The sequence below is a fragment of the Haematobia irritans genome, chromosome 5 (assembly GCF_050003625.1).
Source record: "Haematobia irritans isolate KBUSLIRL chromosome 5, ASM5000362v1, whole genome shotgun sequence".
In the NCBI taxonomy this organism is placed as follows: domain Eukaryota; kingdom Metazoa; phylum Arthropoda; class Insecta; order Diptera; family Muscidae; genus Haematobia; species Haematobia irritans.
The window spans coordinates 174,217,175-174,232,784 of record NC_134401.1 but is presented as its reverse complement, the minus strand read 5'-3'; the positions used below and the strand labels follow the sequence as shown (position 1 = coordinate 174,232,784).

The 15,610-nt window shown below is 34.3% G+C and overlaps 1 protein-coding gene and 1 long non-coding RNA gene across 2 annotated transcripts in view; both read right to left on the bottom strand.

Annotated features, from left to right (window-relative positions):
- Positions 1–15,610, bottom strand: part of luna — a 372,732-nt gene that overhangs the window by 112,151 nt on the left and 244,971 nt on the right. The window lies entirely within an intron of this gene.
- LOC142238566 (uncharacterized) overlaps positions 1–15,610 on the bottom strand; it is a 114,526-nt gene that overhangs the window by 58,071 nt on the left and 40,845 nt on the right. The window contains exon 2 of the long non-coding RNA XR_012722761.1: positions 6,304–6,405. This is a non-coding gene — a long non-coding RNA (uncharacterized LOC142238566). The remainder of the gene's footprint in view (positions 1–6,303; positions 6,406–15,610) is intronic.

Genomic DNA, 15,610 nt, shown 5'->3' with positions numbered 1-15,610 from the left:
TGCAAAGTTTCAAGTCGATAGCTTGTTTCGTTCGGAAGTTAGCGTGATTTCAACAGACGGACGGACATGCTTAGATCAACTCAGAATATATATACTTTATGGGGTCTTAAAGCAATATTTTTGGTTATACAAACGGAATGTCAAAGTTAATATACCCCCCATCCTATGGTGGAGGGTATAAAAATTGTCCTTAATGTAGTGTATCATAAAATATTTCATTTTTATTATTATATATACATACTTCTTTTATTCAATGTGTTAATATAATTCATAACATAAAGTGCCAATATAGTCTGTATAACAATGAATAAACTTTAAATAGAAATATTCTCAATAATGCTATTTTTCTCCATTGTACTAAATTTACTTTGAAATCCAAAAGGGCACGTGAATATAGCCAGCTCAATGACACTTAATGACGATATTGATTCTTTTTTTTCAATTCTAAATAATAGTCATTGACAACACCTCTATACGAGTTTATGTTAACTGAATCGTTTTTTGTTTTCCTCATAGTGTAGTGAATACTTGTTGCAAAAAAAAAAATAAAAGAATCCGAAAAATGGGAAATTAGTACAGAGAACAAAAGATGTGTGTCAACAACTACTTTATGGATATTTACTTCAAAGGACAATGGCAAAATGGGGCTTTCTTACTTTTGTGTTACAGTTGGTTTATGAATAAAAATGTTGGTGTGTGACACATACACTCAAACACCATAATGACGGCAAGCGTATTATGCTGTTGCGCTCTTGTTTTCTAGCATATTGGCTACCATTCACCACTCATCCCTTGCATTCACACACACACACACACATACACACCCATAGAGAGGACTTAGGAAGAGAAATGCTATTTAGAGTGATTCAGTTGGTGCTGTTTTTTTCATTGTTTTGTTTCGTTGTCGTATTTTCCGTTGTTTTTTTTTTTTTTTTTTTGTTATTTTCTTTCATTTGCTCACTATGATGTGAAGTCTGTTGTTGATATTAACTTTGACAATGATGATCAAACAATAAAAAAGCAACAGTTTAAATATGACGCCTGTACTCAAACAGAAATGACAGACAAAACAACGAGGAGTATAAAAAACAAAATGTAAAAACCAACAACACCAAATAAAAGAACAAAAGGCAACTAGTCTCACAACCGCACACTCACACACAAAAATGAATGCATGTAGACTTTCGACAAGGCCCAAAGAGAAACCGTATGTTGTGGTCTAGTTTTTATTAACATGTCTTGTACGTGTTTCTATACATACCTCCAAAAAGGGCACTCAGGGCGGTGTGTCCTTATTGTGATTGAGTTTTTTTCTAGCCCCAAAGACAGACATATTTTACGTAATTCATTGTTTTTTTTTTTAATTTCATTCTGGCTGTTGCATGTCATATCGTCACCATAACCATCATAAACTGCAGTGGAGCAAAAAAGTGTTTGAGTGCCAATACTGGTATTTACTTATCATTGGCATGTTCTCCAAACAAATTGAGGCATATCGTATGAATCAACCGAATCTCATATTTATGTATGAGTCATGACTGACTGAGAATGCAAGTGTAAAATATGACTGTATAAAAGTGCCATTTAGATATTGAAACTAAATTATGAAATTAAAATTGAGATATTAAGCAGTTAGCAAAATCTAACCAAAAAGGATTTAGATAAAAAGAAAGAAAAGAAATATTCTTAAAATATTGGCAATGGGTTTTTTTTAATGTGTACACGGACGAAACAGACCGTTTTTCATATGTTTGGAATTCAAATTTTTTAACACAATATTTTTAAGTGCAAGCATATATTGTTCATAAATTAACATTATATGTTTGGGACATATATGTTAATATGTTTGAACATATTATGTTTATTTATGTCCCAATTTTTGTAAATATATTATGTTTGGCTGCAAACATATATTACAAAGAATATTTCATAAAATTTTTTTTCTAACAGTATATGCCTAAAGTGAAACATAATATGTTTGAACAATACAAACAAGATTTTGTTTGGACCAATCCTGAAAATATATATGCTTGAAGCAGAATGTGTTTGGGAGTAGATGTTACAGAAGCGATTTTTTACGGGTGTAGAAATATTCAGATACAAATTAATTACAAGGAATTTTTTTCTGATTCAATCACGAAATTAATTGATCCAATTAATTTTTAATTGAAATGTCTTCAATCACAGAAATGAAAAAGTTAATTGATCCATTTAAAAAATTAATTGATACTATTATTTTTGTGATTGATTTTTTGTTTCAATTAAAAAATTTGTTGACTCAATTAAATTTTTAATTGAATTTTTTTAAAACTCAATTAAAATTTTAATTGGAAAAATTTTCGTGAAATTTTTTGTGTGTACATTGACTACCATTAAATAATAGTTTAACGAATTCCATAATCATCGACGGACGTTTCCGAGTCGTCCGTTTTCTTAAAAGTTTGATAAGACTTTCTTGATTGGATTCTTTAAAAATTGGGTTTGAGAAATTTCACTTAGTCTGCAAAGATTAAAATCCTTAAACTAAAACAAATAATTAATAGTAAATAAATAATAATCTAGCCTTAGGACAACAATTATACTAGTTTACACTGAAAATATACAGGTGATTTTTTTTATATATTTTGATCTGCTGAATTCGAAAATTGATAAATGGAACCGTTTTTGAGATATAATTTTTAGTTTTTCGGCATATTTTCACTAAAAAAATCATATCTCGAGCTACACGCAGAGAAGGAATATGATCACCTCAACCATGTTTCAAGAGCAAAATGTTATTTTTGGAGGGTAACCACGTAACATGTTTATCGCAAAAATGTTGTTTTCTCGCCAAACATAAAATGCTTTCTGTAGACAGATACATAATTTCCGAGAAAATAACATGGTTGCGATACAAATAGTACATGGTCACCATCCAAAAATAACATTTTGCTCTTGGAACATGTTTGAGGTGATCATATTCCTTCTCTGGGTGTAGAAATGTCCGATTATATCGATGTTTGTACTTAAATGTAAGGTATTGAGATGAGGAATAAACTTGTACAATTGGGTCTGTTATAAGTCAAATGAATCATAAAAATCGTGTTTTTCAGTGACTCTTTGCCGCCGGAAAAGTATAAACCATTGACAAAACGTCTGAAGAAAACGTAAGAAATAAGACCAACTAGCAACAGAAAAATGACAAAGTTATAAGCAATTGAGAATAAATCCGATGTCAAATCATAGAAATATGAGCCATTCACTCACACAAAAATTCATTTTTGGATGGCCGAGTGGCAAACGACCATTACACGCCGCTATCACAAAAATAAATAAATATTTTCGGCAAATTAGACGTTATTATTTTTTTTAATTGTTAAAGAACAGTTCGTAGGTTTAAGTAAAAAATCGGAGTTCAAATTTATCTTTAGTGCCGTACGAAGATCACTATGGTCGTATTTGTGATAAAAATAAAAAAAAAGAAAAATAGAAATTCTTATTTATATTGTGGGAATTAAGAATTTAGGAATACCCTATGCTTCATTTGTGTATAAATTTTTCAACTTTTTGTTGTTCATTGAACTAACGTACGCAAAAAAAAATTCTGAGATCAAGGAAACTTTATCAAGACATAATAATGAACTGAAAATTTAAATAAGCTTTTGTAGACTAGAGTGTTTTTGAGTATAATTAGAAAATTTGTTAGGAGAGAGTTTCCTACAAACTTATTGAACAATTAAAAAAAAAAAACACAAATTAGACTTTCAATAAAAAATACCCTCAAACTTTTTTTTTAAACTCCCTAATGCCCTTTTTAACCCTCATTTAATAAGGAAGCTTTTAGTAAATTGAAACTATTCAAGAGGCTTTGCAGCATGTGCTGAATTTTACCGTATACATTTTTCTTGCTTAGTTCTCTTGCCTTTGTGTAGTTAACATTAATCAGCTGGCAAAAAAATTGGGGCATTAGAGGGTTAATGTTTCTCGAGAAATTTTTTGTGATACAATTGAATACATACATACACAGAGAAAACATTATGTAGTTTAACTAACGCTACATTTAACTTATTTTTATAGCAAAAAAAATACATATTTGCAGGAGTTCAAATTTATTATTTTTTTTCGAAATTTTCCACATTTTAAACATAAGAATAAAGTTTAATGCCCATACACATAAGGTCAATATGAACTAAAACAGAAGAATATCTTCGTACGATTCCTAAAAATAGTAAAAATGAACTACTGCATGGTTAAAATGGTCATGATTTGGTGCCAATGATTTTCTTCTTTACTTTTAGTTCATTTTTTCTTCTATCTTATTTCGTCAACTGCAGTTAAAAAAGACAACGCTTTGTGAAAATCTCCAAATGTGGAGTACGGTTTAGTTAAATTTTCGCGCCAGGCATTTCATTCTTCCTATAAAACAGTTTACTTTTTTCGGTGCAGTATTATTATACTCTAAATAATATTATAACTATCAGTAATCATCTCGTTCCTTGTATAATATATTTTCGTTAAATTAACCACTCACTTTTCTTGCTTAACCCGAATAAATTGAATCCTGACACACCAAAAAATTGATTATTACTTATCTGCAAACGTCAATAATACCAATGCCAACTGCTCCATTACAATTATGCGGTAAAAGTCATCACATGTTTCCGCTTCCTTCATGTGCATTAACTCTAGTGGGTAGATTTAGCATCACACATAAATTAAAGAGAACCAGTGGGTTTTTTTTCATGAGAAAAGATATTAAGCGTATATAAAAATCACACCATGAAATTTTGCTACATTTAACTCTATAAAATATTCATATATTGCCACACACACATATACATTCGAGTGCTTCCTCTGATATCGTTGGTTATGGGTGTGAGATGGTTTTGTTTATAGGTGTGAGTTTTGCTTTTACACAACAATGAAATATAGAAGAAGTGTAGCATATTTTCGGGAGCAACGAATGTTACAAAAAAAAAAAAAAAACAACCCGCCATCATCCAGAGCAATTTGTCAGTTTGTTATTTGTTGTATAATTCCGGAGGCAAAATATACAATGCATACCTGTGCTAGTCCGTCAGTATATGCGTGTATAGCTGAATAAAGTGCCAATATACATGAGTGTATGGCTGAAGCGATGCGATGTCAGAGAGTTTGTCATTGTGATTGGTTGATGAGGTTTTTTTGCAACAGCTTTACAAGAGGACAATACAAAGATGAATGTGTTTGTTTGGCCTGGCTTTATTTCATAAATAGCAGCTTTCTCACACACAGAAAATGTGATGGTAGGATAGGAGAGAGAGGCACAATGGAGCAAGGCCTGGAGCAAACGAAAAAAAGTAGATTACTGACTTTTTGTTCTTGCCGCCGCTTTTGGTGATGTTAAGGTGCAAAGGTGTCATAATCATAAAAGCTAACGTTGCATAACAAACCGCAGCTTCATGACGCCGAAAATAAAAAAGGATTTTTCACACATCTGATATTCAGTAGCACTACTAAATGCTGTCAGCTAACATTGCCTTCCTGGCCACACAAAAACCCCATCACCCCACCCAAGGCCACATTACCTTATAGCAGAGCAGAGGGAGTTGACAAAAAAATGATCCAAAACACCAACCGACACCCAGCGAATGCCAAAAACGACAAAGCCAAAAACCCAAAGTCCTGATAACCACACTCAAATTCAAACACATGTCCTTGTGGATAGGACCCATTGTTAAGTATGCGTGTGTGTATGTGTGTCAGAATGAATTGTCTGGTGGATATTTTGGCGCTTTTCCTATTAGCAATGACAATTTACACAAAGCGAAAAGAATTGTTGCGGCTGTGTATGGGAGTGTGTGTGTAAACTCTTAGTTTTCTTGCTTTCACCTTTGTTCTTTACTTCGTGTCTGTGTAGGTAAGTATCCTGCCGTGTAATAGTGGTTGTTGGCCACAGCGAAATGTGTTGTTTTCCCTCGTATTACACTATATAAATTTTTATAACTTTAGCGTTATTGTGACACTTTAATGATGCGAGTTTATTATGCTTTTAGGGCATTACATTTCTCTGAATATGCAGCCAGAGTGTCAGCCAGTGATAATGTTGTGATGGCGACCCATCTTGACTTGTATGAGAAGTGATGTCCTTATGACTGCTTGTGGCACTAACTAAGTGGCAACAAAGAGGCATTTAAAAGATCCTGCTCACTGTTGATATACTCTGCCTTGGTGGCGGCGGCATGTTTGTTGGTATTCATTTGGTTGGACTTTTGTGTTAGTTTACTGCTCGAAAATCAGGCATAAGATGTCGTTTATGGTTTTCAAATGTTACCTTTCACTTACATATATAACGGTGGCTTTTATGATGCTCAACTATGTTCCCACTAAGATGGAATTTTTGTTTTATGGCTATGGCTACATCCTGTTTGAAAATCATTTATTTACCTGTAATGAAAATGAGAGAGAGAGGGGAAAGGACAAAATTAGTATGGCCATATATTTTGAATATGAAATGGATAATAAATATTATTTGAGTTTTGAAAGGAGGTGTCGTGGGGGGCAAGGTATAACCCGCATTTTAATATCTGCGAAAATGACAATGATGTCACAAAACTTTTATATTTCGCTAACAAGAAAAATGCATTAAAATGTTTGATAACATATCCATGTATATCAATAACTTAAGAAACTAAAACGAAATTACATGTATTTTATGACAGAATAAGGACAAAATGTATGCAGTTGAACATTGTTTCAATTGCTGCTATTTTTGTGTCTCCACACTCATAGAAAAAATCATGAACGGCGTGCTCATTTCAAAACGATTCGTTCATGAAAGTGAATCAAAACACATGTGGTGTCAAACGGAGAACAGGCGGTGTCAATCTGACAACGATAAAATTACACCATGCGTTGTCGAAATAACAACCAGCGTTCACGATCTGAAAACGTTATGGTTACGAATTTATAAACATAAAAATTAAAAAAAGATTTTCGCTACCATGACTCGAACCTGTGTTTTCTGCACCATACGCGTTAATAGTCGCCTTAGCACATTGCACCATAATAATGTCTAACGATTATTTTAAAACTTTTCAAGGCCGAATGCCGTTCATGAAATCGTGAACGCCCGTGGACGAAATTGTGAACATTTCGTTTTGATTTTTTGTGAACGTTTCCGTTTCATTTTGTCACCGTCCGGTCCGTTCACGACTATGGAGCGTAATTTTTTCTATTAGTGCATATGCCACCTTTTTCAAAAACATTTGCCTTTTTTCTATCCATTAGGGTATAATTTTACAATATCTATGTGAAGGGCTTTGTTTTGAGACACAAAATAATCCCAATCGGTTATTTCGAATTTTATTTACTTTCCATAAAATTACTTTGCAAGTGCATATTTATGAAGTCATTTGAAAAGTAATAAAAAAAAAGAGAAAAACAACAAACAAAAGACATCGATGAAGATATCACCGCTGTGTATTGGCAAAGTTAGTGAAGAGAATATTTAAACACACGTGTGCACAACAAGGGAGGCCCACGTAGTGGTAAGGGGGGACCTAGACCCAAACCGGAGAAAATAACAACCAATCCTATGAAGAAAAATCTATGACATTGTCGTCTGTGGATCTGTATGTTTTTTTGTTATTTTATTTTGTTGGTTACTTGTTTGTCTCCTAAAGAAACTCTGAGTGGTACATGAAACTTTTGTGCAAACATGGACGCACATCTTACAACTCCTCAGCCCAGCAGCAGCAGAAGCAGAGGCAGTAGTTTATTCGCTTTGATAGAGTTTATGAGCCTCAAGGGTAGTTGAAATCATGCTTAGAATTATTAAGTGGGTGGCACGCACCGCATGTATATAAATGTGCATGTGTGCGTGTGTGTGTGCATAATGTACCTGTGCCATACCTGAGCCTCCACCACCTCCGTCACTTTCCTATGCTAGTGAGTCTGAATATCGCTATGACTCTTAGTGAGTCAGTGTGAGGAGAATATCATAAACACCACGTTCTTGCTTGCACCGAACATGGCATACACAGCTCTAGCCTCAAAGAAGATGAAGACGCAAGGAAGCCTTACCGCCACATAAAAGGAAAACGTACAGTCGAGAATAGGAAAAAAAAGTTTAATGAACCAAACGTGCCAAAATTACACAATTATATCAACATACACGCACACACACATACACATAGATTTGCTAAGTTATACACAAAACTCTCTTGTCGTATCTGCAGTGTATTTTTTTTCTGTTTATGGATGGTGGTGGGTAAACTTGTGCTCTATGGTCCCACCAACGAGCCACCCACTCATCCATATGCCTATACCCTCTCTCTGTGGCTAGGCAACAAAAAAACTCTGTTTTTAAATAAATTCAGGCGCGTACCTATGAATAGGTATTGTTATGTACACAATTTTCAATAAATTTTATGATAATTATGGGACTTTAAAGGGCCTCATTGTCAAAGTCAGAATTTACAAGGTGATCAGCCAAATGGGAAGTTGATAAGTGTTTCTTTTTCGGAAAATTGATGATCAGTTAAAAATTAATTTAAATCAAGAAAGACAAACTACGTTTAATTATATAAAATTAATAGTGCACTTGCTAAAGCCCTCGGTTCATAGAGGGTTAATATGTCAAGTTCTCATTTATTTCCATTTGAATTATTTAACCTTTGATGCAAGTTTTTAAAGCTTCTGAACTTATTCATACTTGTTATGTTCTACTATCACAGGTATTTTTGAGATTTACTCTCATTCATTGATTCCAATCGGTTTACCTATGGTTTAGAAATCTTATCAATTCATGTCCTCAATAAATATTTACCCAAATAAGTTTGACAAATAAATATTATATATTAAAACCAGTCCCTACTTCTTCGCAGAAAACAAGCAAAAATAATAAAAAAAAAAAATACTGTACTTGAAAAAAAAGAGAACGAATGCTATAGAAGACAAGTAGAAATGAAAGCTCTTCAAGGGTATGCTCAACACTCCAACAGTTTAAAGTAAAAAATCAACAAAATACCCAGGAAACTTCTTTGACAACAACCAAATAATGTGGAAATGAATTTTTTTAAGTACAACCATGATTTTACTACTGATCAGCACCAATATCATTCATCCTTGGCTTCAATGCATTTCCATGAGAAACTTCTGGTCATGCATATATCCCTTAAGGGTATTGGACCCAAAAAAAAAAGCAAAAACCTTTACACACACTCAAGTACCCCTCCCTCCATAAACCAAAAGTGAAAAAGGTATTGAATCCATGAGTAAATGTCAATTGGAAAAAACAGCCCCAAGTCCTTTATCCTGCAAGGATTGATGTTGATGAAGCCACAACTTAGTAAATACAAATGATTGAGTACAAATAAAGAAGTGAATGATAAGGTGATTGGTGGGGGTTGGCAAAGGTGTTTATCTAGCGGCCGGCATTGCGAGAAATGTTTACCAAGTCCATTTCTGTATTTTGTTTTTGCTGCTTTCTGCTAGACAAATAAAATGTGTCATACCGTCACGTAGGAAAGTTGTGTCATCATCCATCTATCGGTGATATCTTTATAATTACGAAGAATTCCATCACATTCAATGTTTCTGTATAAATTTTAGGCTTTTGCTTTGTTCAATGCGATAGCATGCCATGGAAATACAACAAAAAAAATTGGAAAAATATGATGGTATTGCTTAAGTGGATTGCTATGGATTTCAGTGTGAATAGATTATAAAGGAAATGCATCAGTAAACTTAACCTGTAAACGGAAATACGGCTTGCTTATATTTGTGTCCAAGTTTTGAATTGAGTTTTTGAGAGAATAAAATGATATATAAGGGCTGCATAAACTCCCAATGATAAAAATATTAAAGCTTTAAAAAGTTCACCAATGTGGTATCACAATGGACTGAATAGTCTAAGTGAGCCTGATACATCGGGCTGCCACCTAACCTAAGCTTTAAAAACGTTTGAATATTATATTTGGGATAAAAGTGTCCATAAATAGATTATTTGGATGAGAAAAAATTATTCACTTAGAAGTTGCATGTAAATAAATAATATATTTAGAAATGTTAACTAGAGAGAACTGTGTGTGTGTGTGAGAGAGAGAGAGAGAAGTAGTGAAGCTAAACGAGTTACATGAAGATAACACAACACAATTAAAGCAAATGACTATTGATCTTTAATCCTAGCACTTATAAAAATTTATGTGAGCAATAAGGAAATTGGAAAATAGATAAATACACCGAAAAAAAATTTCACGAAATTTTTTAATAGAGTTTTACAAAATATTCAATCAAAAATTTAATTGATTCAACAAACTTTTTAATTTAAACAAAAATCAATCACAAAAATTAATTAATTTTTTAATTGGATCAATTAATTTCGTGATTCAAGACAAGAAATATTTTTGTTTTGTGTATGACATCTCTTCTACATGTATGTGGGTTAAGGTCCATAGCTTTCGTCATTGGGTCGAAAAACTCGTCGAAACACACATGAATGAATACAATAGTAGTCTTATTTTGCGAACAAAGAACATATGATTAACAGGTTGGCTGATAAGTCCCCGGTCTGACACACACCTGTTATACAGAATAAAAACGGATTGCTCGAGGTATAACGACTGTGGTCTAGAAAATATTCCCTTGAATTTTGTAAGAGTTTCGACAAATCGGGAGGTTTTAATCACAAACATCCAAATAACTGTCATCCATAAATGCTAGCAAAATCACTATATGAGAAAAAAGGGAAGATGAAACTAGATTAATTCTGCACTTATTGATATGAGAATCTTAATTACTCTTAAGTTAGACCGATAACAGGTTGGCTGATAAGTCCCCGGTCTGACACTAGATGGCGTCGCTAGTATTAAATGCATATTATTTTTATATTTGGCTGCAATGAAGAGGTGATCGCCGAAACTGAGGCCTATTTTGAGGCAAAACCGAAGGAGTACTACCAAAATGGTATCAAAAAATTGGAAGGTAGTTATAATCGTTGTATCGCTCTTGAAGGGAACTATGGGGGACTTATCAGCCAACCTGTTAGGTACTTAGTCCCATCGCTCAAATGCAAACGAAATTGGTATTGCGACACCAATATAACTTCGTATTGTAATATCTTCGTAAGAGACTATAGTAGAAATTCAGCAGTTTTATAATTTCGCGGGTTCTAGAAGCGAGGCGCGAGCAAAATTTTGATACGTTGCCCTTCTTGCTTGGACGGCATTTTGACAACTGAAGAGTGAATTCCAAAATCAACATTCTACACACACACACCTTCAAAATGAGGGGTGTTCAGGGTTTTTAAATGCAAAATTGAAAGAAATACGTCAAGTTTATATTGACCAAATTTTGACCGTATCACCCTTTAAGTGGCAAAAGTCCATGCCGATGTTGTATCGGCAATATTGGTCCATTCTTAGACAACGGAGAACAGGGAACACTAGAAGCTGTAGACTGCATCCAACGAATGTACTTCGAAGAAATCGAATGATGGACCGCCGGCCGGAGAAGGTAAAGTCCGCCGTTTCTCACCAGTCAAAAGGCAAGATTCACATAGATGGACTCCACTTGGAAACAATGCACCACCTCACAGTTACTGCGTCGACTTGGTAAAATTGGTTTAACCCTATAATGCCCCCATTTTTTGCCAGCTGATAAAATTTTCAATGTTAACGACACAAAAGCAAGAGAACTAAGCAAGAAAAAGTTTTACCGTAATATTCAGCATATGCTGCAAAGCCTCTTGAATAGTTTCAAATACGTTTTCTTTTTTCTTTGCCCATTTTTGTTGTCCTAAGGTGTATTTTACTAAAAGCTTCATTATTAAATGAAGCCCGCCTAAAGGCGTGTGTGGGCATTAGAGGGTTAAGTGGTCAACGAACTGCTGATGTCATTCAAAGTAATCTTTTTAGTTCTAAACTTACAAAAGTCAAACTGCTACCGTATGGCTCGTATCTGTTCTAAGTGTATCGACCATAGTGAAAAAAAAATACAAATACAAAATGAGATTTGTTTTTTTGTTTTTGTAGGCTAAATAATTCGTCTTTTTAAATTGACATGACATGAAATTAAGATCAAGTCGCACTCACAGAATATTTTTCTTCATAGGATATTCATTGCTTTGTAGTTAGCTCTTCAATTTGATTTTACCTGATGAAACAAAAAACATCATTTTTCTTACACCTTTTTGGGTATATTTCAATATTTTCCTCTTCGCTTTTCAGGCAATGCAGAGGAAAATTTGAATTCACCATCATAATTCTTTTAATTGCAAACTTGCTCTCTCTCTCTCTCTCACACTATTTTTGTATGTAAAAGTTTTTATTGGATTCTAAACTTTTTGTCTATTACTTGCACAGGTGCAACTTCACATCATCCCTAAAATTTTGTACTACTTTTTAGAAATGTCTACGCCTTCTCCGATTATGACTTCAACAAGTTCAACAACATTAAACTTTTTGCCTTTACACAAAATTAAAACCATTAAGCAATGTCGCTAAAGATGCAACTAACCCCAAAGTGAAATAAATTACATTAAAGTGCAATTTGAAAATTTCGATTAAAGTGTAGCACAAAAAAAAAAAACAAAGTGCACAAAAGCTTTTAAGGATACGTGATGCATAACTCTTCCAAAATGAATGCATTTTTCACTTGAGAGGATGCTTTGCAGTTCTCTCTAATAATAACTCCACGTTTCCCATGTTTGGGTGCATTCAATGCCATGGTAATGTGGGAAATTGCACACAGGAAAAACAGCAATGCATAATGGGAGCACTGATGACGGTGTTGATGACGATGATGATGATGGCGATGGCGATGGCGATGACGACGATGGTGATGATAATGTGCCAACACGTCAGATATTCAAATAAAATTGTTTTCTACTCTCTCGCCCCCCACCCCCTGCATTCGTATCTTGTATCTATGTATATGGCCAGCATCCATCATGGTATATAGAAGGGCACAGGAGTAATGACGCTAGGTTCGTGGGTGTGTGTGTGTGTGTGTGTGAGTTTGGAGTGCTGCTAACAATTGCTGCGACAATGATTATGATGCTGTTGTTGATGACAACACCAGCAACAATGCCTTAAATGCTCTTGTTGTTCCAATGGGAACAAGGAAAAGGTGTTGCATTGGCTTGCCATTAATATATCCTCCTCCTCGTCGTCGTCCTCAACGAACCACCCCTCATTTCACCATTATTCACCACGAGGAAATCTTTGTGTTTTGGCTTGCACATAATGATGCAGTTTTCTATTATCTTTGGCAGCTTTGTGAGCTTTACAAGAAACTAAAATGCGAACATGAAAATTGCATGAAGATTAACGAAGTAATGAAATAAACGCCAGCCAGCCAACCAGCCAGACATGCAGCTTGCCTCGGAAAGGGGTGTTAGAAGTAGAGGGGGGCAGCCTCTATGAGAGTGTGGCAGAGTGGGCGCCAATGAGTACTGCATGCAACATTGCTTTCCTTGCATATTTGGTGATGGTGTGAAAAACGCACTGGCCTGAAACGCATACGGCCCAAGCCCAGCAGAGGATTCATTTGCGGTGAATGTGTTTTGCTTTCGGTGGGTCCACAGTTTCACCGGCAGCATTTTCTCTTTTAATTTCATTGCATGTGGCATTGCATATGGGCATCTTTGTGCAATAACCAAACGATTTCTTTTCGCACATTTACTCAGCAATGGCAGCAATTTCTCAGTCTATCCATTTTTGCCGGTCGACCGGCCGGACGGACGGACGGCAGACAGACTTCCATAACGTTGTGCATTAATTTCAAACGGAAATTTTAATTTCACTGCATTTTTATATGATTTTATGTTTGCTTGTTTTTTTTTCTCTCTGAATCAATGGCATCAATTCGGAAGTCGTTGTTTGGAGTATAAAATGCTGCCGTTTGCTGGAACGATGATGAAGAATGGGGGAATGCTGCAGCCTGTGTCGATTGAATGTTGCAGCAAAAGTGTGGCAGTGTGTAAGTTATTTGGACACTGCGGATGGTCATAATGCCACAACACAAAGCCAAAATGATTGTCGGTCCATGATTATTTCCCCCCTCCTGCTCTTTCCACGGTTTATTGTTTGGTGGAATTGGAATTGCGAATTGGGTCTTTGGTTTGGTTTCATTTGCTGCAACTGAAGCGCGAGTAAGGCCTGAGGAGATGCCGTAAATTGTAAAGAAAATCGCCTCAAAAGATTCGTCCACCGAAATGAATTCTTTAGGATGATTCATGATCATGGTGTCTTGGCATAAAACAATAGCGCATGTTATATTCTTGACGTGGAATGTATTCACAAAAACATTACGTAGTGTCCGTCTCCTTACAAGAAAGTTTTCATTTCAACGAAATAAAAACAATCCTCCATGCTCTGATAGTCGAAATTGCAAACCGAAAGAATTTATTTTTCTCATAATGAAGAAATCGAGATATTTCAAACCAATTTCATTTTTGATCTTTTTAGTAAAGGAAATTATAGTGCCAAAAATTCCATTTCATTTAATATATTTTAGTGTTAAGGTAAAAACACAGCCAAATGAATAGCTTGCCATTTGCGTTTTCAAATAAGGGGGAATACCCTGTGGTTTTGATTATTTTGGGAGTTCATTTAATATTTAAAATTTAAAATAATAACTTAGTTCAAATTTTGTATTAAATGTAATTTTAATGATTGTTTAAATTTGATATCTGACATTGATCTAATTTCCTATTTCTACAATTTTTAGTCTCACTTCATAGTATTCAAGGCTACCCTACGGGAAATTGGTGCAAATTGCCACTGACGGACATATCACAGGACGGACATATCATAATTTATTGATTTCCATAATCGTATTAATCGTATTTCACTAAATCAGAATAATCTATTGTTCAAAATAGTTCGAAAGTTTTTTACTTCTGATGTGATTCGTGTCAAAAAGGAAACAGATCCCAAATAGTTTGTCCTAGAGTGGTTCATGAGTAACTGTCTATGAGGTGGACATCCTGTGGATGATCCATTTCCCGTAGGGTACATATGTGTTCAAAGTACTGTAGCTCCGGATTCCCATTTGATTATAATATTCCCGTGTAGGGCAATCTCCAGATTTTAATTATTAGACAATATTGGAACATTCGGGGTTCTACTCTAAAAAGTTTACTTGGATCCATAGATTTTGACCTTCCCTTAAGGATTTTGGTATTGATTCCGAGCCAAAGATGCGGCTTCTTTAAAATAAAGACATTTTTTACGGATTACATCTAGGATCAAATAAATCAAAAATGGACACAGATCTCATTCATAGAGTTTTTATTTTCTTTTTGCGATATATTAATAAAGGTATTTATGTACAAACAAATTTAAATTTCAAAATCCAAATTATGCCAGATACTTCAAAGTAAAAACAGTTTTCTTAATGCTAAAAAAAACTTTAAACCAAAGATGCAAATCCTTAAAATAAGTCTTAGCCTATAATTGAAGCGATTTTATCTTAAATTTAAAAATTCAATGTGTCAGTTGAGTTAAAGACGATTTCTTTAAATTAAAAATGTTTTTCTTAATTTTAAGGAAAATTTGCCTTACTTCAAAGATCTACAACTTCAGCAGAGATGTCAAGATTTGTGTCCTAAATTTAATGAAAACCATTTTTGAAGCATGGATTATAA